The sequence below is a fragment of the Dendropsophus ebraccatus genome, chromosome 4, assembly GCF_027789765.1.
Source record: "Dendropsophus ebraccatus isolate aDenEbr1 chromosome 4, aDenEbr1.pat, whole genome shotgun sequence".
NCBI classification, from domain to species: domain Eukaryota; kingdom Metazoa; phylum Chordata; class Amphibia; order Anura; family Hylidae; genus Dendropsophus; species Dendropsophus ebraccatus.
Window position 1 is genome coordinate 97,566,203 of NC_091457.1, and position 27,795 is coordinate 97,593,997.

The 27,795-nt window shown below is 44.3% G+C and overlaps 1 protein-coding gene across 4 annotated transcripts in view; it reads left to right on the forward strand.

Annotated features, from left to right (window-relative positions):
- The window catches only part of KCNG4 (potassium voltage-gated channel modifier subfamily G member 4), a 61,161-nt gene that overhangs the window by 19,135 nt on the left and 14,231 nt on the right, over positions 1-27,795 (forward strand). For 2 of the 4 annotated variants that reach the window (XM_069966337.1, XM_069966340.1), the window contains exons 1-2: positions 6,239-6,287; positions 11,418-11,571. The gene's annotated coding sequence lies outside the window, so the exon portion shown is untranslated. Of the gene's footprint in view, positions 1-6,238; positions 6,288-11,417; positions 11,572-27,795 lie in introns of those variants that run through there. The other 2 variants (XM_069966339.1, XM_069966338.1) reach the window with 2 other exon arrangements.

Below are 27,795 nucleotides of genomic sequence, written 5' to 3' on the forward strand. Positions count from 1 at the left end.
TAAAATCACCAGATGTCCACAAAAGAGACAGGATCTGTAGACTTAGATCTGACATAATCACATAATCTGCAAGGTCAGAGATACTATGAACCAACTCTGCCACCACATAAATGAATTTCAATATAAAATACATTGACTGGTGCTGCTCCTCCTAATAGCACCAATGTCCCTTGTGACACAATTATTGTAAGAAATAGGAAGTTGTATTTCAGAGCTTATAGTGAGGGCATAATGTGGAGCTGCATGAGGAACATGAAGAAGAATTACAGCAATTTTCTGAAACTTGTCAGGTTCAGATGCAATATACTAACCCCATGAAGCCCTAATCTGGACTTTAAATTGGGAGCAAAGGATGAAGAGTCTTGGCAAACAATTGGCTAAAGGGAGGGGGGGGGGGCATAAAATAACAAAACATTTATTACTCACTTTATAAATTCCCTGCCTTTCTGGAGCTCCCTGCTGGTCTTACTTTGCTGTAGCCATGACTTGACATATACCCATGTTGCCACTGCAGCCAATGTCTGGCTAAGCAGTCTGACATCTTATGTGGCAGAGACCCGTGATTGACTACATTAGTTATGTGGTTATATGGGTACAGGATTAATCAGGTTATTAATAGATGTTTTGTTATGGTCCTTTTACACATGAAGATTTATCACCCACGGAGGCCACAAACGGGCGCCGATCAGTGAAATTGATGCTAGTTTGCAGTGCTTATACATGGCATTACAAATCGAGGGGCCCGGGCTGCTCGAACGGTCCTTGCATCATTCTGGAAGCCTGGGAAACGGATAGCACAGATATGTATATTTCTGTGCTGTCAGTTTCCAAATCATAAGCAGTCTATACTTAACATGCTGCTTCTGATCCGGCATCTGGCTTTTTATGTTTCCAGCCGCTGGCTGTATCTTCAGGCCCTGCCTCCTCTGCCTGTTAGTCTTTCCTGAGAAGACAGTGGCCTAAGGTTATTCACGGAGGACCGGAGAAACTGATCTCACATCACAAGTATGGTAATGTCCTGCTGGGAGGTGCGACCGATCACTTGCCAGATGGTAAAGTGTGACTCCACTGTAGTAGTGGTTGGTCGGGGGATAGTTTAGCCAGGTGTTATGCTGTTGTGACGCCAGTGCCAGTTGGGCACACAGGTATGATGGCACACCTGCTTTTAGTTTAGTAAGGCTGGCTAAACCCTTTCCCCTGTGGTCAGTAACCTGCCGGGCTATTTGGGGGTCCCTTGGGTGCTTATCACGGTGGTCCAGAGTGGAGTTATGACGCTACCGCCACCCACAGAAAGGGGAGATGACCCAAGGAAGATGCAATGACTGTGTAGGTGCTTGGACAAGAATCACAGAGTTACAATAAATAAACTCTTCTTTACTGCAGGAATATGTGATACACAATAGGCTTTTGGCTTGATCTTCAGCCATAGCAATGTGCTCCTGCCTAGTGTGAATGGTGTTCTAGGAGAGCTGTTCAAATTTGTCTTTTTTTTGTGTTTGAGATAGAGGAGTGGCTGCCTCTACTTGGTCGTACACTCCACCTATCCCACCCAGGTGGTGTAATTACTTTTGCCGGTACAAGACAGATCTTGCATGCCCAGAGCATAGGCGTATTTCATGCCATGGAGAGGCCATAGTACAGTGTAGGACTGCCCCGGTATGAGGCCACCGTAACGTGGTGGGGTAGTTTACACCATTTTCAAGTGGTAACCAAGAGCCTCATTATTTTTGTGGAAGGTTTTTTTGGCAGTTGGGGGGGCTGATTTTAACTATTTTCATGTCTGTAGTGGGTCTGTATCTTGCCATTGCGGTGAGCTGATGCATTTTAATGTGTTTCTGTGTTTTTGGCTTGATAGCATACCTTAGACTTTAGTAACCAGATCTGTGCTGAGAGCTTAAAAGAGAGTACAGCCGTTCTGGCTGAGTTGCGTGCTGAGAGGTAGAAGAAGTTCAGAGAAGTAGAGAGGAGGATGTTGAGAGAGTCCCAATCAGAAGTGGTACTGTGCTCTGCCGGAAATTGAGAAGTAGAATAGATAGAAATACTTGAAAGTAGAAAGTACTTGTGCCCTTGTTTTGACTCTTTGGTCTTTGCACCACCTATTGCCCACCAGTGTTGGGCGGCCCATCCTAGAGGGTGACTCAAGCCCCAGACCTTGTTACCTGGATTAGCAGAGTGATCAGAGTTCTCTGATGACACCCATGCTGCGAGATAGAGTTTGCAGGCTTCTAGCAACTTTGCTCTATCCAGATCAGCTCCTCTCTCTTCACGATACTGTCCTGCACTTTTAGACTGATTCTCGGTGTGGGTTGGGATGATCCCTAACTTGTCCTCACTAAGTGTGCGTTCAGCACTGCATAGTGTGTGGAAGTGCTGCTGTTAAAAAAAGAGTTGTATGGTATCTCGAGTTAAATCACTACAGACTCAAAACCTTCTCAGGGGACCTGGCATAAGCCAGGGCCCTACTTGGCTACTGCAGAGACCATTTTGGCTTGCGTCTGTCCTCTACCAAACTCAGAGTAAGACTCCCTAAGGTGTGGTTACACTTCCTCTCCCCATGTGACTTCCTCCTACAGCATCTATAAAGTGTGCTGTGAGTGGGTGAGAAGAGAGTGCAAGAGAAAGAGAAGGATAGAGATAGGTAGAAAAGAGAAAGAGCTCCCATTGGTGCACAGATGCTAGACACAATAACCCTTTAGTTACCTACAGCTGTGAAATACTTAGGAACAAAATATACACACTAGCGAAACTTAGGTACTACTTCATTACCACTTTTACCTTGAAGTACAGACTTTTGTGAGGGGTGTAAAGACAAGAAACACCCGTGGTGGGACACCACAGCACTCACCGATTTTTGATTGCTGCTCTTTAATGATTCAATCCATAGTTGCAATTCATCTAGCAATGGGTTCTGGGCAGTTAGAGTAAGGTCACGATTTAACTACTATAATACTGCACCCTCTATAAAAGGATCTAACTGCTATAATCCTGCGCCCTCTGAACAAGGATATAACTACTATAACATGGCCTTCAACATACAAAAATATGACTACGATAGTATTGCCCCATGTAAGACAATATACACTTAATGACCACTTCATTAGAGACTTTTTTCATGATTGTAGTTACCCTGTGTACCCTGGATACCAATATAAAATCAAGTTAGAAAGTTCTCTGTAGATCATTTTCAGTGTAAATCTATATTAGATGGTCTGAGGACTTGTCATCAGTAGCTGTGCTTAGGATTTTACTTAGGGGTTTTATTGTGCAATACCGTCAAGAGTATGCCAAGAATTGTGTAATAGTGGAAATACATCCAGCAGTAGGGGATCATGTGAACAACTCAATAGCAAAGGGGTGTATACAGCTAATGTGCCCAGACATATAACTTGTCGTCCCTTAGCACGGATTAGCTATATTGGTAGAAAGACAAGACTCAGCGGAAAGATAATTGGAATCCCAGAAGAATCGAGATTTCTGTGGCACCATATAATGAGAAGCTCAGAATCAGTCAGCATGAATTGATGAACGATTCCCGTACAGTGTCAACTGTTTAGACTGGTGGAGGTGGTGATATAATGGTTTTCTTGGCAAACCCTTGGTCCGCTAATACTGGTGGATGGAGGCTTTGACTTCAGGGCTTCATCTCCAAATAAGATCTATGCCACAAGAAATTGCTGCAGTTCAATGTGTAAATAGATGGGTGTCTCTAATAAGGAAGATAAGCAATGTCCTACTACTACTATTGTCATACCTCCTCAAAGTACCAGACAATAATTACTATACTACTGCCCCCCACATTACAATATTTCTCTTTTCTGGTTGATATTGCTTTGGTCTTATTTTAAGAGACGTCAAATATAGAGTCCAGTGATAATAGTGTGCTATAGATACATTGTAACATCTGTTTGTCATGAACAATTAATGGCTTTTCTGACCAGTTTCCTCCGGCACTTGTGGTTAAATCGCTTTTGCGGAGGATTAAATAAAATTAAAAAATGTGAATTTCTCGTAATTTCTTCATTTGTTTTCTGTCTATAGAGTTATGAAGAATCAGTGTGTCGTGCTGACTCAGCATCTCGATAAAACAAAGGATGGTGTTTGAGAGGGAACAGTGATTCCTGCGTCATTTCATCACAATTATTGTCTCTTTATTTCTGATTACAGAAATACGCACTATACTCCCTGCACTAACACATGCATTGATCCCATTCACAGAGTCAATGAGTATAAAGTGCTGTCACCAGAAGAGATCTGCAGTAAACCATGGGAATTACCGCTAATTCAACGGTGTAATTTATTTTAATCGAGGAATAGATTTGTTCTTCCATCCTTTGTGGTATTAGGGGTTATCGGTACAAAACAAATGGTCATTGATAAAGTCACAAACAATTAAGGTCAGTTAATAGAGAATTAAGGGCGCCGTCACAAGGGCTGGAGGAAAAGCTTTATTGTTGCTCACACAATGTCAGTCTAGTAAGGCTAGGGGAGTGGGAAGCCATCATGACGGGGAAACAGGCCTGACAGGGTTAACATTGGGGAGGGAGTTGAAGAGCAGGAGTTGCTAGGGGAAGGGGGCTTGCGGTCTCCTCAAGTAACACTGGGGAGGAGAGTTGTTAGTGGAGCACCGTCCCACCCTCCATAAACTTAGCGTTTCTGGTAGAGTCTTTTGTCATAGCAGCTTTGGCGGGTTTGGTCTCTAAACTGAAAAGAGGGGTACATTGGAAGTAATCCCCTGATGTACTTGGATCATCTGGTGGAATTTTGGGCTCTTGGCAGTGTAATGTCACGGGGAGTGGTGTACCAGTTAGTTTATTAGCCATCTGCCGGTCATTTTAGAGGGGGGCTCCTGAGCCACTAGCGGGCGGCTAGGGATCAAACAAAAAAGAATTGAGTGGGACAGATGGTTTCTGAATGTTAGAGCCTCAAGAACCCCTCCCGTTTTGGGCGTTAGGAAGATTATGTAATGGTATTGTATGTATGTATATATATATATATATATATATATATATATATTTTGTATGCTAATTTGTATATATATATATATATATATATATATATATATATACTATTGATATAATTTTATGCTAATAAAATGGCTGCTGTGGCCACTTTTTTTACAAACAGGTCTCTGTGTGTCATTCGGGCGTGGCCTGGTGGGTGGAGTTGGAAGGTAAAAGGTATCAGGGATTGTCAGGATCACTTTAGAGGACGTGGTCATCATTGACCATAGCATCTAAGTGGTTAAACTGTCAGGATCAGAGCAGCTCTTCCACAACTTGCCCATATGCTGCTACTGCGCCCCCCTGTTGCAGGGAGCAGTCATGCCATTTTTCCCTGCCCAATATTAGCCCTAACCACAGGGGCAGTGCTAAAATCAAATTTGGGATTCTAATACGAATCAGAATCGTGAATCTTTAAAATGGTAAATTAATTAAATTAATTTAATTTAAAGTGTCATTGTCATTATAACTTTTAAAATCTAAATCAACAGTAGATGTGAAATAAAGTTTGCAATATACATTCATTATTTTTTTGTTTTGTTGCTATGATGCTGTAATACAAATCTATACTTAACACAAATCCAGGTCATAAATCATGCTTACTTTCAGCTTAAGCTGAAGTAGGCATGATCAGTCTAAGTAGGTGAAATGTTGCAAAATTTTGCACAGCTATGCGGGTGCGCAAAATTTTGCGACATTTTCACTCCAAAAAAAGGTGTATAATGATGATAAATCTCCCCCATAATCTCTAATGTTTGTGATCAGGTCTGATAACGTTAACTAAAAATATCAAATCCACTGTGATAATTTAGAGACCAATTTGTTCCATTCTCAGTGTCTTGTCTTCTGCATTGATGCATGATAATCAGACATGATGTGTCCACATACTGGGATGGTCAGCGCCAGGCCCAACAATCCCCCAATAATAGTCATGTGAGCAGCAATAACAACATTGCCCACCTCCTGTTCTTCATTGTTGGCTGCATCTATATATATATAATCAGGATCAAGGATGATAACTGAGTACAGAGAGTCCACAATTTTAATTAAATGAAGGGTCTGGATAACCATCAAACTATTATTTGTTAGCATTTATCTCAGCACAGGTCCACATAGCATTTTCCCAGGATTCACTGCTTCCATGTCTGTCCCCTACTAATGCAAAACAGGTGCTACACAATGCAACCATCTTTAGATATCCACTATCGATTCGCTATAACAGCAGCTGGACCATGGATCACATTAGGGCTGGGGTGCTTTTGGCCTCAATTTGAATTTTCTTTTAACGTAAGGACAAATCTCAATTTTAATCAGTATACTGTATATTAACAGGGTGGTCCCATATGTATTTTTTATCAGCTATACACAGGATAAGTATGGGAATGTAGGAGTGGTGGGGGTCTGACCATTGGTATCCCCACAATCAATACAGTGGGGTCCCCTATTCAAAATAAGCAGGGCCCCTATTCAAAATACGCTCTGACCAAGATCCCATAAATAGCAATGCAACGTATATTCTTGTAATAATCACGGCTGTTGTACAACAGCCGTTATTTTACGAAAATATATGTTGTGTGAACATAGCCTTACACTGACAGCCTACCTGTCAGACTGCACCTCTGGCACAGCCTAATAGGCAGCTTCTGTACGGCAGATTTGAGGGCCTTTGGTAGGCCCTGGCTGCCATGGTAACCATCACCATCCCATGATCACATTGCAGGGTGTCAGTGGCCAGACAGGTGGATTCCCCTTCCCACTGCCACACTTTAGATGACGTGGTCATCATTGACCATAGCATCTAAGTGGTTAAACTGTCAAGATTAGAGCAGCTCTTCTACAACCTGCCCATATGCTGCTACTGCGGCCCCCTGTTGCAGGGAGCAGTCGTGCCACTTTTCCCTGCCCGATATTAGCCCTGACCACCGGGGCAGTGCTAAAATCTAATTTGTGATTCTGATACGAATCAGAATCGTGAATCTTTAAAATGGTAAATTAATTAAATAAATTTAATTTAAAGTGTCATTGTCATTATAACTTTCAAAATCTAAATCAACAGTAGATGTGAAATAAAGTCTGCAATATACATTCATTATTTTTTTGTTTTGTTGCTAAGATGCTGTAATACAAAGCTATACTTAACACAAATCCAGGTCCAGTCTCCTGAAGGCAGATTTTCTGACTTGTGCTGGTTAAAAAAAACAGACTAAACACAGGAATTCTGGCCAGTACAGAGTGTGACAGTGTGTCCATCAATCACATGACTGCCTTCTCTCTGTGAGCACTCAGATGGCCTGGGATACACAGGACTTTCTGTTTTCTGACTGTTTCCTGTTTTTTGAGAAAAAAAAAAAAAGAGTCAAAAAACAGTAAGCGCCATGTTTTCCATGATAACTTAAAAAAAAAAATAGATGTAAATTGCAAACTTGTTTTATATCACATCTACTGATGATTTACATTCTGAAAGTTACGACAGTGACAGTTTAAGGCCCAGCCCTAGATCACATATTATGGACAGTTCCCTGGAGCGTGTTGTGCAGCTGAAAAAAAATTGTTGCCTTTTGATACCTGTCATTTTAAACTCAAAATAAGCTAGCTGCAAGTACATACACGTTTGGGGGAATGTTAGCACCTGGTATGGCAAGGGCAGTCAGACATAGACAGACAGTGAGTCTTGGCTGTTTCCACCCTCTGTCCCTGCCTACTTGCCTTGGTCAGCCCTAGGCGGCTACGGACAACCACGAAGGCGGTCCCTGCCTGGTGTAAGTGGAACACAGAAGTCTTTGTTGTAGCCGAATTTGTTTTTAACAAAAAGCTCGAAAATGTTCTAAAAACATAAAAAGTTCTAAATTGTAGGAAAATGTCCCATATTTGTAAGACTGACCTTTTTTTAAGGTAAAGACATGGGAGGACATTTATCAAGACTGGTGTAAGAGTATGCCAGTCTCAAATATAGCCCTGTGTAACGCCTGGAGTAGTGGATCCACTGGACCGTCACCAGCGATGGCACTAACCTCCCCAGGGAGCGGAGTCTAAGGGGCCGCTGGTTTTCACCAGAGCCCGCCGCAAGGCGGGATGGACTTGCTGCGGCAGGCGACCCCCAGGTCGCTACCCCTGGCCTGGTTGCTGGTGACGGCAGGCGAGGCGTGGCAGGAGCAGTAGGCAGGAGATGGTGCTGCAGAGGTCAGTGGACGTAACCGCAGGTGACAGACTGTACACCGGAACAGTGGTGACGCAGGGGGACAGGGACCAGGAATAAGGACTAGGGACCAGGTGGCGGATAGGAATCAGGAACAGGGACTAGGAACCAGGTAGCGGACGGGAATCAGGAACAACAGGGAGCTGGGCCAAACGCTAAGGAAGCATGTAGAGGCTCCAACACAGGGGACAGGGCATGCTGGGATTTATAGGGGAGTGATTGGGTGCAACTACCAATTAGGAGCGCACTGCCCCTTTAAATCTGAGACAGCCGGCGCGCGCGCGCCCTAGGAGGCGGGGACGCGCGCGCCGGCCGGCACAGCGAGAGACAGGAGCGTGGAGAGGTGAGGCGCCCCCCGGGGCCGAAGTAATAGCAGTGCCGGGTCCCTGACTATGGACACCGGCTGCTGCATGGGGCAGGAGGCGGTCGCGGCGGCGGCCCGGAACGCGGGACGCCGCTGCGGCCGTGACACCCTGCCTCCTTTTCCCTGACTTACTATAAGGCATATGCCATCCACACCTGCACAGCAGCAGGTTTAGATTTCTATCATGATTTCTGCTTGCAAGCAGGAGTAAATCATGATAAATCTGTTGCAAGAGGAGGCCATACCTCCTCCTCGCCGTGCGACAAGCGGGGGTTACATCGGGAGTAAGCAAGGGAAAAGGCACGAAACTGTGTGAATACATGGCCTAAAGGCCCTCCTACATCTGCCAACAGGCTGCAGTAAGCAAGTGCAAAGTCTGTGCAGTCCATTTAGTAAGTCATTGTCAGCTGCATATCACCTGTTTACATGTCTGCAGCCAACAACCATGCATTGAATGGGCTGCACAAAAGATCAATCAGCTGATGAACCAGCATTTGCTTTTTTTTATTTATAATTTTTACTGACATAAAAGCATAATACAGGTTAGGCTGGGTTCACGCTACGTTTTTGCTGTCCGTTTAACATATCTGTTTAATAGGAAAAAAAGGATGCACAGAAATGCTTCTGTTTTTTCGTCCATTTTTTCCATTTAATGGATGCAATAAATGGACTGCAAAAATGCTGTGTGAACCCAGCCTTATGGTCCTTTTACATGGGACGATTGATCGTTCGTTTTTGCACGATAACGGTCGAATTCGAACGATAATCGTACGTGTAAACGCAGCGAACAATCAAACGACCAGCAAAAAAATGTTCATTTTGATCTTTCAACATGTTCTCAAATCATCGTTGATCGTTCGCAAAAAATTCGCAGATCGTTCCATGTAAACATTCTTTCAGCGATTTCACCTATAAGTGAGAAAGGCTTAAACGATCGCATAGCGAATTTTCCGTACGATGTATCGTTCCGTCTAAACGCTGATCGCTATAAAAAACATTGTTCATTCAGAATTGTTAATCGTGCGATTGTGCGAATTATCGCTCCATATAAAAGTACCATTATTCACCAATTGTGACGTTATAAAAAAAAAGATACATTGTAAGGCATAAGAACAACTAAAGTCTGGGTGTCAAATGCTCAGTTCAGCAAGATACTACTTATCCGGCACCACCGGCAGGGCTGTATTAACAGCTGCTGCTGCCCTAGGCACTAAACCTAAAGATGCCCCATCTTGGCATGCATGGGGGAGAGTGGTTCCGGCCAGATGCATTTTTCTACATGTTAAAACATTTTCTGAATCATGTTTTTCATGGTTTTTAACTGCCTAAAACAAACTGTGACTGGGTAACACCGCCATACCAGACCTGCCCAATAACCCCACCCCCCCACCCCCCTGAAAAGGTGGGAGGTGGGAGACTAAAAAAAATAACAAATAAAATAAAAAGTTTATTTCCCCCTGCTCCATGGTGCTGCCCCCTGCAAGGTGCTGCCCTAGGCACCAAACCACAGGTGCCTAGTGGTAAATACAGCCATGACCAGTCACCTGAACTTACTCTGCCAGTCAGCTGACCAGTCAGCTGAACTTACTCTGCTGGTTGTGGGACGCTATAGCCTGGTTCACACTCATACCCCTCCTACGAAGTGCTCACTTCAATTACTCACAGGTACTGTATATTCTATTATATAGCATGAAGATAATAAATAAGCACCACTCACTGTATTTTCAGTTGTGGTTCTTTATTAGCGTGCTTCAGATAAGTAAAACATAGCAAGAAGGGAGGACAATGTATCATATAATGTAGGAGTATAAAGTATAGAGCGTGTTACCAGTGATTTAGTGATTGAAGTACCGAAAGGGCACCAAATGGGCCGCCGCTGCTTGTTGTAAGATGCATTGTCCTCTCTTCCTTGATATGTTTTACTGATCTGAAACAGACTTATAAAGAAGAACCGCAAATGAAAATACAGTGAGTCCTGTTTATTCATTATCTTCATGCTATAAAGTCTGGTTATCATTAATATGAAAGAACATTACAATAAAAAGATAACTTAGAACAGGAGTGTTTCATTGCTGGGCTATACAGTTTACAGACTGTAACCGGTAATCACAGATCTTTAGGAATATACAGTTTACAGTGAGTTACTTGTTATTACTGATCTCTAGGAGTATACAGTTTACAGCATGTTACCAGTTATCACTGATCTCTAGGAGTATACATTATACAGTGTTATACTGGTTATAACTGATCTCTAGGAGTATACATTATAGAGTTTGTTAGCAGTGATTTACTGTTCTTTAAAAGTATGCAGTACAGTATTGCTAGTTATTACAGTTACTACTGTTCTCTGGGAGTATAGCATATAGTATGATTACTGTTCTCTAGGAGTATACAGTGTACAGTATGTTACTACAAAAACACAAAAATGCAACATCTCACCACAATGGAGAGATACAGACACACTACAGAAATGAAAATAGTTAAAAGCACCCCACCCCCCTGGAACACAGAAAAAAAAAAAATAATTTGGTCAGCTCTCCTAGAACACCATTCACACTAGGCAGGAGCACTTTGCTATGGCTGAAATTGTTTGCAGTGAGAATGGTGTTCTAGGAGAGCTGACCAAATTTGTCTTTTTTTGTGTGTTACAGTATGTTACTGGCTACTACTGGTCTCTATGACTAAACAGTTTACAGAGTGTTACCGGTTATAACTTATCTCTAGGAGCATACAGTATACAGCACGTTACCAGTGATTACTGTTACCGATTATTACTGTTCTCCAGGAGTAGAGATAAGTGAATCAGATTTGTTTTGCTTCATATGAAGTAAAACTGATCTCTGCTCATATCCCTTAGGCTTCCGGCTCAGTGCAGAGGGAGGATACCACCCGGGGACTGCTTGAAAAACGTGGATACAGCTATAGCAGAGACGCTTAGGCTGAAGTATGTGTAATGCTGTTCCCACCAACAGATGTCACTGTTTATTACTTCCTTATCTGCATGGCTGAAGGTACACTACACTAAGGGTTGACTGGTTTCCTCTATTGATTGATTGAGTCATGCCACTGTACACTTGCACTACACTTCATCCAATCCCTGAGCTAGCTACCTCAGGAGCTACTGCCCTACCACAGAGGGTTATTCTGTCCTTCTACCAAATCAGATCCCCCTTGAAGGCCAAGGTTATATATAGTTAGGTTGGGATTTATGTAGTCAGTGGTAGTCTAGTCGGAGTCTAGTTGGAGTCTGTGTATGAGAGACAACACTACAGAGAGCCAGCTGAGAAACTTTCCTGGGCCTGGCCAGGTGGCCAGTGCCCATGTGCGGAACTATTATCTATTTCTTCCTATCTCCTGATTGCCTGGCCATGTCCGGCTAGAGCACTGTAACAAAGGGGCTGTGGAACTCTGGGACTAAATATTATCCACACTGGGCGGATGTCTTTCTCTCTTATCCTGAGGATAATTCCAGGTACAAGTCAGTAGTCAAGCAAAGTGCATAAGCCCAGTCTCTACTGCTAACATGTTAGGTTCCTTAGGGTAATCATTAAGGCTAGCTCTACCCACAAGGTGGGGCCTACATCACTGGATCTGTGTCACTCTGTGCCCATAGATAGCAATAGATGGGAAGTTCATACCCGTGTATGTAGGTAACTCTTCTCTAAAGACGACCAGCTAAGTGCCAAATGATGCCTGGATAGGATCCCATTCACATTCCACAGTTTCCCTAATCCAGTACAGCTACACTATCTCTAAAGCTGCATTTACAAGTTCTGTGTTCTGTTGTGAAACACAGACGACCCAGACGGTGAATGCTTGTCATAGGAAATGACACTACAGAGTATCACAGCAGATTTCGCCATGGAAATGCAGCATGAAATACGCTGTGATACGGTACATGTGAAACTACCCTAAAACTGCCAAAGTAAATTTGGTGGAATTCCATAGCAGAGTTTGTGAGGGAGGGCTTGTATGCCTACACTCTCCTCTTAAAGAATTCACATGTCAATTCTTTGAGCCGAGAGTGGAGGCATGCAAGCCCTCCCATAGACTCTGTTTGACACTAAGGAAGGCGGGATTACGCCGCCAAATTAACTCAGTGTGAACTAGCCCTAAGAGCCTCTGCTAGAGGGAACTGTGACCCAGTCCTTACTATACACTTTACACTGTAAACTATATACTAGCTTTACATCCTATGTGATATCAGTGTACCTATCATTTCAGGTGACTTTTCAAAATAAGCTGTCCTATAATGTATGTACAGGAAGAACAGGACTATTTCTGGCCAATCTATTACTAGTTTATGCCGTTTCACCCTGGTTACCATCTCTGTGTAAGGTTTCCTTATGCTCAGCTGCAGTGTGGATGCAGAATACCCCTTGTACTGGCTCCTATAAGTCATATACACAATAAAAACAGGATGCTGCAATTCTACCTTCAGAAGTTCCCAGACCAACACTGAGCAGTCTACATGTGATATCAACCTTTTCTCTGTCTGGAAGGTCTCCACAGTGCACAGGCTGTTTCTCAGCTCTTTCTGCTCAATCATTCCCTCGTAGCTCCCTCCCCCTCTATAAGCTATAATGGGCAGTGCAAAGGGTCTTCAGGCTGCACCTATCTGCAGTCTTTCCCCATAGTAATGATCAGATAAGTGTGTGTGACACCAGTAGATAGATAGCACCAGCATAAGACAAATAAAAATCAGTAAAAAAAAATCTAGGTGATACTGTACATAACTTTTAGGGTGGGTTCACATGCAAAGGAATCACAGCAGATTTCACGCTGCAAGTCCACAGTAAAGTCTGCTACGATTCCTGTATTGTCAATTTGAATAGGATTAGATACTCGCCGCTGTAGCCACTGATTGGCTGAGCAGGGCGCCAAGATGCCGGGAGCCCCAGAAGCAAGCCAAAGCGTTGACTGGTAATGTATGCACCTGGCCGTCACGGGGTAAGGGGGGGGGGGGGGGGGGGGGGCGGCGTTTACATACTTGCAGTGGGATGAAAATTCTGCTGTGAGTATATAATCCTATTTAGGCTACGTTCACACAACGTGAACATCCGGCCGTTCCGGATCATCGCGGCCGGTACTTAAGTACCGGCTGGATGATCTGTCCGGCCGCAGAGCTCTGATTCCTGAACTTTGGCTTACTGAAGTGACTACATGGACAAGACATATGCTTAGGCCACAGGGGACCACCAGGTTAGTTATACCATTCTGGCATGTCATAATACAACACTACTACTCCTAGCTAACATGTAGCATAATGCTCTCCCTTCCCCCTGGGCACCACATCTACATGGGTCAGTATTCCTGCAGAACAATTTAAACACCTATTCCAATCTTTGCCACAATGAATTGCTGTGATTCTGAAGTCCAAAGGAGTCATCTCTAATAAAGTGGTCCTTCAGCAAATAATAAAAATATATTTGGCAGTTTTTTTTAATCCCAGGGGTTTCTGATGCAGTGCTCATGAAGGGTTAACCCCACAACCTCAGCATTCTTGAGGGGCAGTGACCCCAGGACGTGAAGGCAGCTGCTGCGGATCATCCCTCCTCACCGGCTCATTGTTCATTTCTATCTAAATCCAGCAGTAATTTGCATCCCTATAATGGAGACCTGCGCAATTTAATCCTGCGGCGATGGAATCATTTACAGTTATTGAGAGATTGGGATATACAGTGGATATTCAGTGGCAGCATAATCTGCTGTAAGGTCCTCAGGACACGTCACCCACCATGACTGTCCTGAAAAGTGTTCTGCTGCTTTATCTTGACCTACAGAAGGGAGAATAAACTGATTTCTCCATAGATGATTCTATTTGTTTTTTACTACCAACACTCTAATCTCACTAGAAAGGCAATGAAATTCAACCACCATAAAGCATGCAACGGTAGAAGTTTTACCCTGGTTATTGAACACTCACCTTTATCTGGCAATCTCTCTGTGATGCCATTAGTATGCTTACCCTACACTCTTAGCCGTAAAGGCTGTATTACACGGCTTGATCTACAGGAGAAAGCGAAACCCAACCTGTCATATCAGCGCTGGCTTGCTCCTCCTTCCCCGCTTGCTGTCTGTGAGGTGTACCCCCGGGGTGATGTTATCAGAGGATCGGCTGGTCACTAGCTAGGTGGTGAGGTGTGACGCCACTCCTGTGGTGGTTGGCCGAGATATAGCCGGACCTTGGGGTGTTACTCTGTGACACCAGTGCCTGGGGGCACACAGGTGTGATGGCAAACTTTTTGTTGACGAGGCTGGTTGTACCCTTTTCCCCCGTGGTCAGTATCCTGCCGGGTTGCTCCTGGGTCCCTTGGGATAGGATCATCACGGATGGCCATAGAGGTGTAGTGACCCTCCCAGACTAAAGGAACTGCCACCCACAGAAAGGGAAAGTGTCCCAAGGTTGCAGTGTGTGCTGTGTCCGTGGATAGCGAGGAATCAGAGTCTTTTTAAAGTGGATAAGCTGAGTTTACTAGTTGAAAAAGTGCAGCAGGTCATACAGAATCAACAGTATGAGGTTTCTCTGGAAAAAGCACTTGATAACACACTTGACAATAGTTCCGAATAAATACTTGACAATACAGTAGTGTGCTGAATGATACGAAGAAACAGAGTAGTAGAGAGGAGGATGCCATGAGAGTCCCAACCCTTGCAGTACTGGGCTCTGCCGGAATGTTGGAGGATAAGGTAGAATACTTAGAAGAAGAAAAAGAACACCTGTGCCTGTGTATTGACTTTGAATAGTCTTCACACCCCCTTCTGCCCACTAGACTCAGCTGAACCCTCCTAGAGGGTGACACAGGCCCCAGACCTTGTTACCCGGGATGAGTGGAATGCTGAGGATTCCCTGCTGACACCCCCACTGCGAGTTCATAGGCTTACTGCAACTTTGCTCTATCTAGATCAGTTCCTAGCTCTTTGGCTTTTGTGGATACTGTCCTGCTCTGTGACACTCCTTGTCCTCGGCATGGGTTGAGGTTGTCTCTGACTTGTCCTCTCCTAAGAGGAATTTAACAGTGCATAGAGCCATGTAGCATTACTTGTAAGAAGGCTGTGATTGGTGTACTGTCTTGCATCCTTCCCATAAGGGTTCTAGCTAAGACTAACTTGAGTAGGGGACCTGGCAGAGGGCCAGGGCTCGGATAGCACCACTGTGGAGAGCTATCTAGCTTGTGTCCTTCACAATGCCCAACACGAAAGACCTTTTGCTCCTCCTCCACCCATGTGACTTACTTCCCCAGCATAACTAACGTGCATTGTGAGTGGGTGAAGAGTGCAACAGAAGAAATAAGGAGAGAAGTGATAGGGGAGAAGAAAACAAGAATCCTACCGGTCTACAGATTCTGGTAACACATAGAGAAACAATAACCCTTTACATCTTTCAGCTGTACAGCTTCCAAATACACATCTACAATACAGTGACATCTAGTGGCGAACTTTAGTACTACTTTTATCACCACACAAGTACAATAAGTACAAACTTTTGCGAGGGGTGTATATAACTGTAACACCTGTGGTAGGACACCACATCTGTGCTATTGCATGCACAGACATTGAGCAGGAAGGAAAGGGGGATGGGGTGCAGGCAGATGCAATCTAAAGATTGTCCGGGTGGTCCGTAGAAGAGAGAGGCGGTGTGATGCTGCTGTTCCTATTACGTGTCATCATGTGTTTAGAACATGCTGAAAGACAGTTGGCTAATCATTGCCTTTCTACAGCTATTACACAAAATCGGCCAAGTAATAGTAATCCTGTCTTGTAATATTGTAGATGGTTCCCTACGTTCTTATACAACCTAGGTAAAGTAACTCTCTCAGATGTCACATCATGTGATGTTTAGCTGTGATTTCCACTGCAGCCACTAGGTGTCTCACTCCCCCTGTGCACAGCTAAAGCTGTAGGGGGAGATAAGCCCCTAACTAAGTGGCATCCCACCAAGTTGCCATGAGCTGCTGCTAGTACTAAGGAAGCCTAAGGAATCCCTGCTGAGCTGCTGACCTGTGAGAGCCACTCACTGTTAAGAGATTGGATCCTGTTGGTCCCACCAGTTCTTGTGTGTGTCCCTAGTTCCACCCCTGCAACAAGTTTAAGATATCCATTCCCCTTTCCCTTCCCTCTTACTTGCAAGGAAAGAAATGCCTCACTTTGTACACTGATGGGCACAAAGGGACTGATGCATGTGGTTGATCCAATTACCAGTTGCTGCATTATGGAAGATTTAATTATTTCCTATTATTGTCTATTTATATTTTATGCTTCTATATTCTTATGAACTTTGTTACTTTGTTCTTATGAACTTTGTATATTTGCTAACCTTTTCTGTGTCACCTTCATTCTTTACTTTCCCCTAGGGTTACCCTGGGGACGGCTTTTTCTAAGGGGGGGAGTATGTAGTGTCCACCACAGGTGGTTCCCTAAGTTCTTATACCCAGCAGGTAAAGCAACTCTCTCAGTTGTCACACCAAGTGATATTTAGCTGTGATTTTTTCTGCAGCCACTAGGTATCTCACTCCCCCTGTGCACAGCTGCAGTGTATGTCTGAAGGTTTAGCTATGTTCTATGTGTTAACTTAACTGTGCCTACACTCTGTACATCTCTTCTCTCTCACTCTCGCTTCCTGTTTAGGGTAGGGATTTCCTTTCAGAAATTAGTTCTTATTCCTTTCAGGAGTTAGTTCTTAGTTTATTTCTAGTAACTGTGTATGGGGAACAGACCACAGATCAGAGTTTTTTGCTGCAGTAACTAAGCAGGCCTGGCTTAGGCCAGGCCCTACACCTCTTTATGTATGTTGAGACAGCCAGCCAGTATGCAGTGCTGAACACTAGAGATGGGGTAAGTGGACACTAGGACTAGTGTCCACTTGAGGATTTATTTAGTCAGGACAGTCAGCCCTAAAGGAAAGGAAGTGGGACTGATTCCCAGTAAAGCAAAGATGCATGAAGCCGACGTACTTTACTGACACACGCTTGTCCACTTGGGGATAGAATTAAGTTGGAGTCTCTGATATTATGTGGGCAGAAGGCAGGGCCGGGACAAAGGGTCTGTTTATGTATGGCCCCATCAGAATTGTAAAGTGCTGCGGAATCTGTTGACGCTATATAAATAAAAATTATTATTATTATTATTATTAAAGGGTAGGCAAGGTTAGGCAATGGCCTAGGGCGCCATCTCCTGCTGAATTAGAGGGGACGCAATGTATCCTCAAGTAAAAATCCCCCTACGCGACCTTACCCATGGCAGCATCCCCCCTCTGCTGAAAGCTCCAGCCCCGCTCTCCTTCTCTCTTCTGCTTGGCTCCTGGGCTGAAGAAAAGCTTCTGACCAATGTCACATGACCTCCAGAGCCAATTAGGAGAGGGGAGAAGTGAAGAGACAGCCCCCTCCTGACAGAGACAGGTGAAGAGTTTGATCCTCCACTGAGACACAATGTCATCTTCCACTGCTACTGCTTTGTGGGTGAGTATATGTATGTACACTACCTTTCAAAAGTTTGGGGTCACATTGAAATGTCCTTATTTTTGAAGGAAAAGCACTGTACTTTTCAATGAAGATAACTTTAAACTAGTCCTAACTTTAACCCCTTAGCGACCCATGACGTATCTGATACGTCATGGTGCCGCAGGGGGTGTTCAGAGCGGGGTCCCGCCGGGACCCCGCTCTGAACGGCACCGATCCCGGCTGCAATCTGCAGCCGGGCAGTGCCTCTATTAGCCGACGCGGGTCCCGTTGCCGCGCCGGCTAATTAAGCCCTTCAATGCAGCTGTCAAACCTGACAGCTGCATTGAAGTGCTTTCCTCCGTGCATCCCTGGTGTCTAGTGGCACGGATCTCCCCCCCGCGATGCGATCTGCCCGTGCCGGGCCTCAGCGTCGGAATGACGCTGATCCCGGCTCGGCAATAGATTGCTATGGCCTGCAGCCGGCCATAGCAGTCTGTGACCGATCTAATGGATCTTTGCTGTGTATATACACAGCATTGATCTCTATGAGAGATCAGTGCTATGTATATACAAGCCCCCCAGGGGGGCTTCTAGTGTATGTAAAAAAAAAGTAAAAAAGTGTTTTTATTAATAAAAAATCCCCTCCCCTAATAAAAGTCCAAATCACCCCCCTTTTCCCATTTTATAAATATAAATTAATAAATAAATAAATTAATAAACATATTTAGTATCACCGCACACGTAATCGCCCGAACTATTAATTAATCACATTCCTGATCTCGCACGGTAAATGGCGTAAGCGCCAAAAAATCCCAAAGTGCAAAATTGCGCATTTTTGGTCGCATCAAATCCAGAAAAAATTTAATAAAAAGCGATCAAAAAGTCGTATATGCGCAATCAAGGTACCGGTAGAAAGAACGCATCATGGCGCAAAAACTGACACCTCACACAGCCCCATAGACCAAAGGATAAAAGCGCTATAAGCCTGGGAATGGAGCGATTTTAAGTGACATATATTTGTTAACAATGGTTTGAATTTTTTACAGGCCATCAGATACAATATAAGTTATACATGTTATATATCGTTGTAATCGTAACGACTTGAGGAACATGCATAACAAGTCAGTTTTACCATAGGGCGAACGGCGTAAATGCAAAACTCCCCGAAATCAAAACAAATTAGTTTTTTTTTCAATTTGACAGTGCAAATGATTTTTTTCCGGTTTCACAACATATTTTATGGAAAAATTATGCTGTAATTGCAAAGTACAATTGGTTTCGCAAAAAATAAGCGCTCATATACGTCTCTAGGTGAAAAAATGCAAGTGCTATGGACTTTTAAACATAAAATGGAAAAAGCAAAAGCGCAAAAACGAAAATTGGCTTTGACCTTAAGGGGTTAAAGAAATACACTCTATACATTGCTAATGTGGTAAATGACTATTCTAGCTGCAAATGTCTGGTTTTTGGTGCAATATCTACATACTGTAGGTGTATAGAGGCCCATTTCCAGCAACTATCACTCCAATGTTCTAATGGTACAATGTGTTTGCTCATTGGCTCAGAAGGCTAATTGATGATTAGAAAACCCTTGTGCAATCATGTTCACACATCTGAAAACAGTCTAGCTCATTACAGAAGCTACAAAACTGACCTTCCTTTGAGCAGATTGTGTTTCTGGAGCATCACATTTGTGGGGTCCATTAAACGCTCAAAATGGCCAGAAAAAGAGAACTTTCATCTGAAACTCGACAGTCTATTTGTCAGCAACTTACCTGACCGCGATCCAGCGGCGTCTTTCCCGGCCGGAGCGCAGCGCCGCCCTCCTCCCCGAGGCCGGGTGACGTCACGGAGACCCGGCGGCGTGCCTAGCACTCAGGTGCTGTTGCGCTCAGGCTGAGTGACAGATCTCCCTGCCGCTCAGCCTGCAGTGCACCAGCTGCAGTGTATTTGGATTTAGGAGGCCGGACCAATCAGCCTTTGGTCCGGGCTCCTGATCCAGTATAAAGTTGAGTCAGTATCACCTTCCAGTGCTGGTTATTAGGTTCACTCCTGGTCCCAGCTCCCCTTGTCCTACTCCTGCGAACCCCGTCCTAATTCCTTTTCTGCCTGACGTACCCGTGTTCTGACCTCCGCCTGAGTTTTGACTATAATGTTGTGTTGCTGATTTTGTACTTCGTTGCCCGTGTGGTTTGACCTGGCTTGTTCCATTACTCTTTATTGTGTTAGTCTGTCTGTACTGTTCTGTGTGTTCACTTACGTAGTGTAGGGAAAGTCCAGGAACAAGAGACAGCACCCCGACAACTCACTGTGACCTCCCCAGTACCCCCTGAGTCACCAGTTCAGCTCCCAGATAAGTTCTTGGGGGACAGGAGGAAATTCCGTGCTTTCAGGGAAGGATGCAAATTATTCTTTAGGTTGCGCCCTCGCTCCTCATGAGATGAGACTCAGAGGGTGGGCATTATCATGTCCCTTCTCCAAGGGCCACCCCAGGAGTGGGCATTCTCCCTATCATCTGACTCTCCTGACCTACGGACCCCCGACCAGTTTTTTGCAGCATTAGGTCTACTGTACGACGACCCGGACAGTGCAGCCAATGCTGAACGCCAGCTGACAGGGTTGAGACAGGGCCAACGTCCCGTAGAGGAGTACTGCTCAGAGTTCCGGCAGTGGAGCGGTCTCTCTACATGGAACAATTCGGCCCTCCGATTTCAGTTTCGGGTTGGCCTTAGTGACCGACTAAAAGACATGCTGGTGGCGTACCCTACCCCTGACTCACGAGTCAAACAGCGTGAGAAAGGTACCCCAGACTTCCCCAAGATCTCGACGTCTCCAGTCTCCTTTCCCAAACCATCCACTCCTGTTATGGCCACACCAGATGAGCCGATGCAGGTGGACTCTACTGACTCCCAGGTCAGACGCACGCATCGGCTGCAGAACAATCTCTGTGTGTACTGTGGGAAGGCAGGTCATCGGGTTCGGCAGTGTCCGTCCAGGCCACGACCACTGGCGGAAAACTCCAGCGCCTGAGAGACTATCGAGGGGGTCTCTCAGGCGCACAGGTAACCTTCAAAAATAAAGTACTGTTACCTATTTCTCTAGTGTTGGGTAATAAGAAAATTAATGGGTATGCCCAGATAGACTCTGGTGTCTCAGCTAATTTTATTAACCCAATGTTTTTCTCTGGCTTGGAGATATGTCCCCTGTTGCTACAGCGTCCAGTGAACATCACTGGAGCAGATTTTGCCCCCTTTGCCCAAGGTAATGTACGTTATATGACACCTTGTCTGGAGGTCAAGGTGGGGTCGGTTCATATCGAGAACCTTGACTTCCTTTTGATGCATAATTTGTCGTCTGATGTTATTTTGGGGTTGCCCTCGCTGGAAAAACATAATCCGGTATTTGATTGGTCCAGCAGGGAACTTGTGCGGTGGGGGCCTTGGTGCGCTTCCCACTGTATTGCTGTATCGCTTGCGGAATGCTCCCAGGCAGAAGGGAAGATTCAGAAATTCTTGTCAGATTATGCTGCTGTATTCGACGAAAAGGCTTCTTTTTTGTTGGCAAGAAAGATGGTGGGCTTCGGCCTTGCATTGATTACCGGGAGCTGAATAAAATTATGGTTAAAAATCAACACCCATTACCCCTCATTCCTGATTTGTTTAATCAAATTGTTGGTGCCAAATGGTTCTCTAAGGTGGATCTAAGGGGAGCATATAATCTAATCAGGATCCGGGAGGGGGACGAGTGGAAGACCGCCTTTAATACCCCAGAGGGTCATTTCGAATATCTTGTCATGCCCTTTGGGTTATGTAATGCTCTGGCGGTCTTCCAACACTTCGTTAATGGCATATTTCGTGAACATCTGGGTCAGTTTCTTGTGGTCTACTTAGATGATATCTTGATTTTCTCACCCGATTGGGCCTCCCATGTGTTGCATGTGCGTACTGTAATGGAGCTGCTGAAACAGAATAATCTTTGCGCCAAGTTATCGAAGTGCCAATTTGGTATTCAAGAAGTGTCCTTTCTGGGTTATTATATTACCCCTAATTCTTTTGCTATGGACCCCCTAAAAATTACTTCTGTTGAAAAATGGGAGCGGCCCAGTAACCTGAAAGCCCTGCAAAGGTTCCTGGGATTCGCTAATTATTATCGAAAGTTTATAAAGGATTTTTCCGTGGTGGCCAAACCCCTTACTGATTTGACGAAGAAAGAGGCAGACCTGGTTAATTGGTCCCCAGAGGCGATGATGGCCTTCAACGAGCTTTTACAGTGGCTCCAGTGCTGGCTCAGCCAGATGTTGAACGTCTCTTCATAGTGGAGGTTGACGCATCCGAGGTGGGGGTAGGGCAGTGCTATCTCAGGGTTCTAACACCCTTACTAACCTCCGTCCTGTTGCTTATTTTTCCAGGAAGTTCTCTCAGGCCGAAAGTAACGATGATATTGGCAATAGAGAATTGTTGGCCATTAAAATGGCGTTTGACGAATGGAGACACTTCCTGGAGGGTGCCAAACATAAGATTATCGTGCTTACTGATCATAAAAATTTGGTGTATCTTGACAGCGCTACACATCTCACCCCTCGTCAAGCCCGTTGGGCCTTGTTCTTCTCCAGGTTTAACTTTGAGATCACTGGCTCCAAAAATGTCAAGGCTGACGCCCTGTCCCGTAGCTTTGGCATTGAAAATCCTTCTAGGAACCAGTCCGATACAATTTTAAGCCCTGGTGTCGTTGTGTCCGTTCTACAACAGGACCTAGTGTCTCAGTCTCTGGCACCCCGTAATACTCCGAGTTCTTGTTTGTTTGTACCTCCGAATCTCCGTCTTCGGGTCTTGGAGGAGATTCATAGTTCTGTGTTGGCAGGCCATCCAGGGGTGGCAGGAACCAAGTTCTTGCTTTCGCGTCACTACTGGTGGCCCTCCTGGGCCCGTGACATGAAGGCGTTTGTTGATTCCTGTGAGGTTTGTGCCAGGTCTAAGATCCCTCGCAGACCACCGGAGGGGTTGTTACAACCTCTACCGGTTCCTAAGAGACCATGGACCCATATCTCGATGGATTTTATTACTGATTTGCCCCTTTCCCTTTCCTTGTTCTTAGAAATGAAGGCTATTCCATGGGAGAAATTGCTAAGAAATTGAAGATTTCCTACAGCGTTGTGTGTACTACTCCCTTCAGAGGACAGCACAAACAGGCTCTAACCAGAGTAGAAAAAGAAGTGGGAGGCCGCGTTGCCTAGACTAACTAAGCAAGAAGATAAGCACATTAGAGTCTCTAGTTTCATTAAATAGTACCCGCAAAACACCACTGTCAACATCTACAGTGAAGAGGCGGCTGCGTGATTTTGGGCTTCAGGGCAGAGTGGCAAAGAAAAAACCATATCTGAGACTGGCCAATAAAAGAAAAAGATGGGCAAAAGAACACAGACATTGGACAGAGGAAGACTGGAAAAAAGTGTTGAAGACAGATGAATCCAAGTTTGAGGTGTTTGGATCATAAAGAAGAACGTTTGTGAGACGCAGAACAAATGAAAAGATGCTGGAAGAATGCCTGACGCCATCTGTTAAGCATGGTGGAGGTAATGTGATGGTCTGGGGTTGCTTTGGTGCTGGTAAGGTGGGAGATTTGTACAGGGTAAAAGGGATTCTGAATAAGGAAGGCTATCACTCAATTTTGCAACGCCATGCCATACCCAGTGGACAGCGCTTAATTGGAGCCAATTTCATCCTACAACAGGACAATGACCCCAAACACACCTCCAAATTGTGCAAGAACTATTTACAGCAGAAGCAGGCAGCTGGTATTCTATCGGTAATGGAGTGGCCAGCGCAGTCACCAGATCTGAACCCCATTGAGCTGTTGTGGGAGCAGCTTGACCATATGGTACGCCAGAAGTGCCAATCCAACCAATCTAACTTGTGGAAGCTGCTTCTAGAAGTGTGGGGTGCAATTTCTCCAGCATACCTCAACAGATTAATAGCTAGAATGCCAAAGGTGTGCAATGCTGTAATTGCTGCAAAAGGAGGATTCTTTGACGAAAGCAAAGTTTGATGTAAAAACAATGTTATTTCAAATACAAACCATTATTTCTAACCTTGTCAATGTCTTGACTCTATTTTCTATTCATTTCACAACGTATGGTGGTGAACAAGTGTGACTTTTCATGGAAAACACAAAATTGTTTGGGTGACCCCAAACTTTTGAACGGTAGTGTATCTATGTGTGTTTGCTAATGGAGTGTGTGAGTGTGTGTTAGTGGAATGTGTGTGCTAATGGAGTGTGTTTGTGTGTGTTAGTGCTCATGTGTGGCTGAGGTAGAACTACAACTCTCAGCATGACCTGTGTTGCTGTGGTAGAACTACAGCTCACATCATGCTCCTGTGTGGCTGTGGTAACACTACAGATCTCAGCATGATCCTGTGTGGCTGTGGTAATACTACAGCTTTCAGCATGATCCTGTGTGGCTTTGGTAGAACTTCAACTCCCAGCATGATCCTGTGTGACTGTGGTAATACTACAGCTCTTAGTATGATCTATGTGTGTTTGCTAATGGAGTGTGTGAGTGTGTGTTAGTGGAATGTGTGTGTGCTAATGGAGTGTGTTTGTGTGTGTTAGTGCTCATGTGTGGCTGAGGTAGAACTACAACTCTCAGCATGACCTGTGTGGCTGTAGGAGAACTACAGCACCTATGATGCTCCTGTGTGGCTTTGGTAGAACAACAACTCTTAGCCTGCTCCTGTGTGGCTGAGGTAGAACTACAACTCCCAGCATGATCATGTGTGGCTGTGGTAGAACAATGACTCTCAGCATGCTCCTGTGTGGCTGTGATAGAACTGCAACTCCCAGCATGCTCCTGTATGGCTGTGGTAGAACTACAGCTCCCAGCATGCTCCTGTGTGGCTGCGGTAGAACTACAACTCCACCATTCTAACCCACTCCCAATGTTCCTCCCCCGGATGAGAGACAGATGAGCAGTATGAGCCTCCACTCCACCTCCTCCTTATGGGCAGAGACAGTGTAATCCTCCATGGAATAGGGGCTTTAATCTTCCCCATAGAGAACAATGGATTGCCCGACTGTGCCAAATGTTCCTGTGTATAGAGAGCACGGGGGTTGGACAGGAGAGATAACTAACAGTTGAGCGATAGTTGGCCTGTCAGTTATTGGAGGTGTATGGGGACCTTTACTGTGAACAATAACATTATAGTCACAAATGGAAATGATCTATGAAAAACAATCATAACATAAAAATAAATCATAACAACACAGTATAAGGCCATGTTCACACAACGTCAAAAATAGAAAAAAGGCTATTTTAAAAAAACATTTAACTGCCGTGATTTAACTGACTGCTGTGCAATGCATTGAAGTCAATAGAAAGACGGACGTCCAATGCAGACAATGTATTGAATAACGGACGTTATCGCCGCAGACATAAAAAAAATTATCATGACAATTAATTTTGGACATCTTTTGCAAACAGCAAACTTTTTTTTATTAGTTGTTCACACACAGTTTTCTTTTGTCACTGTTCTTTCTTCGGTTTTACTATTAAATTCAATGGACTTTTCAGCTAAGCCACACCCAAAGGCCAATTAGTAACCCAAACTAGAATAATGTACAAACACCAGTCAAGGGGAGGCCAGGCTGCTAAATGACGTCCAATATTTTAGACTCAAAATGATGGACGTCATTTTAAATGGAGCTGAAAAAACTTTGTGTGAACATAGCCTAAAAAAGATATAAATTGAAATGAAATGTTTTTCTATTTCTGGGCGTATGCTGGGAGTTGTTGTTTTACAATAGAGCCAGAGGTTTGGGAGCTACTTTGATGTTGTTTAGCTATAAAGTATTGTGTTTGTCATTGTATAGCATAAGGCTGGATTTACACTATGTTTTTTCATCCATTTTTACAAAGACGGATGAAAAAAATGGTCTGGAAAACGCATGCATTTGTGTGCATCCATTTTGAACTGTTTTTTTTTCATTGATTTCCTTTATAAAAGAAAAAAAGCATCAAAACGCATCTGTTTTTTTTAGCGTACGCAAGTTTTTGCATATGTTAAAAAAAACAATGGATGCGCTTTGACACGTTTTTTTTTTACAAAAATGAATAAAAAAAATTTAGTGTGAACTTAAAGACCAGGATGAAAAGACCCTAATCCCTTGCATCATTAGTTTCATCTGAGTAGATTGTAAACTCTTATGCTTACAAGTGGCTCTTGTTTAGTTGCAGACCCTTCATTTGTATTTCTTGCAGTCCACTGCTTTGCATGCATTGAGGCTGTGGAATATGTTATCGCTATATAAGCTGTGTGGTTGGGGGAGGTTTTAGGTTAATGAGTGTGTGTACATTGATTGGTGTAAGATGATGCTCTGCCGTGTAGGTGTCCATACATTATATATCAGACCAGGGCTCGAATCACACAGGTGACTCTCTAGGAAGATGATAAGCACTCAGAGCCTCTTCATAATTCAGTACAAATCTATCAACTTCAAGGCTTCAGACGCTCATCCTACAGACATACTGTAGGGAGCAGCCATGTTCACTGACTGAGCGCTATCTCCAGGGAAGCGTATCCTGGAGTCAGGGGCGAATTTAATGAATTGTTTTGTGTAAAACTAGCATAAAACCAGGAGGGGGAGGGGAGAGACAACAATCACATCCTAAAGATAGAAGCTAGTGGCCTCTCCCCATGGTGAGAAAACTTTGCAGTTTATTCTGATCTACACCTGGGAAACCTTATTAATTACTCTCCAAGGACATTAGAGACGTAAGACAAGAGAAGACACCCCGGGTGTGTTGTTTCCACCTATGGATTGGGATCTAAATGCTATAAAAACTCTACAACCCTCTTCCCCCAATAGCTGGGATTATTGGCAATATTGTGTGCTTATTGGGGGAGAAAGTGGACGTGGTTTCCATAGCATTCACATTGGATCGGCAGGGTTTTCGTGATGTTGTGTTCATAGGTCGGTCAAAATTATAGCTGTATGCGGTGACCGATGGCAGTACAATTTTGCCATTTAAGATATGTTCAGACATGCAAAAATAGCACCAAAGAATCCCCAAAAGAAGCGCAGTTTCCATCTTCAATTGACTGCAGTAGGCAATGTTCAAAAACAGTCCTGGAAAATGCAGCCCAAAGAAGCCCCAAAGATACACTGTGTAGTGCATCCATTTACTTTAATGGGTAATAGTAAAAACAACACAACAATAAAGAGCATTGAAGAAAAAAAGTTACATGTCACTGAGATGAGTGAACCTCAAGCATGCTCAGGCTCATCTGAACCGGCACGCTCTGCATTTGATTGCCGGTGACTGAAGAAGTTGGATACAGCCTTAAGCCATGTTTACATGACGCAAGTTTTGAATTAATCACGGCCGTTGTTGCCGATTCGCAACTACGGCTGTAATTAATTCAAAACTTACGTGCAGTGCAGGCTAAGGGAATCCCGGCCGTAGTGTATAACATAGTATACGCTCCGTTCTGAGATGCCTTGTGGCCGCACGAAAAACTGACATGCCAGTTTTGTGCGGCCACTATTCATTAAATAGCGGCCACAAAAGCCTGACAGGTCACACAATGAAGCGTGCGACTCCGGCTGCACTCTCGATTGTGTGCTATGGTGTATTGGGATGCGGACGCACACGAATGCGCCCACAACCTAATTCAGTACAAAGGAAGATCTTCCCAAACACTGGTCATTCTGTGACTGGGACAGTGTTTTTTACGCCGTGTGAACATGGTCTTAGGGAGTCCTCGAAAATATGGATACATCTATGTTCACCCATAGTAT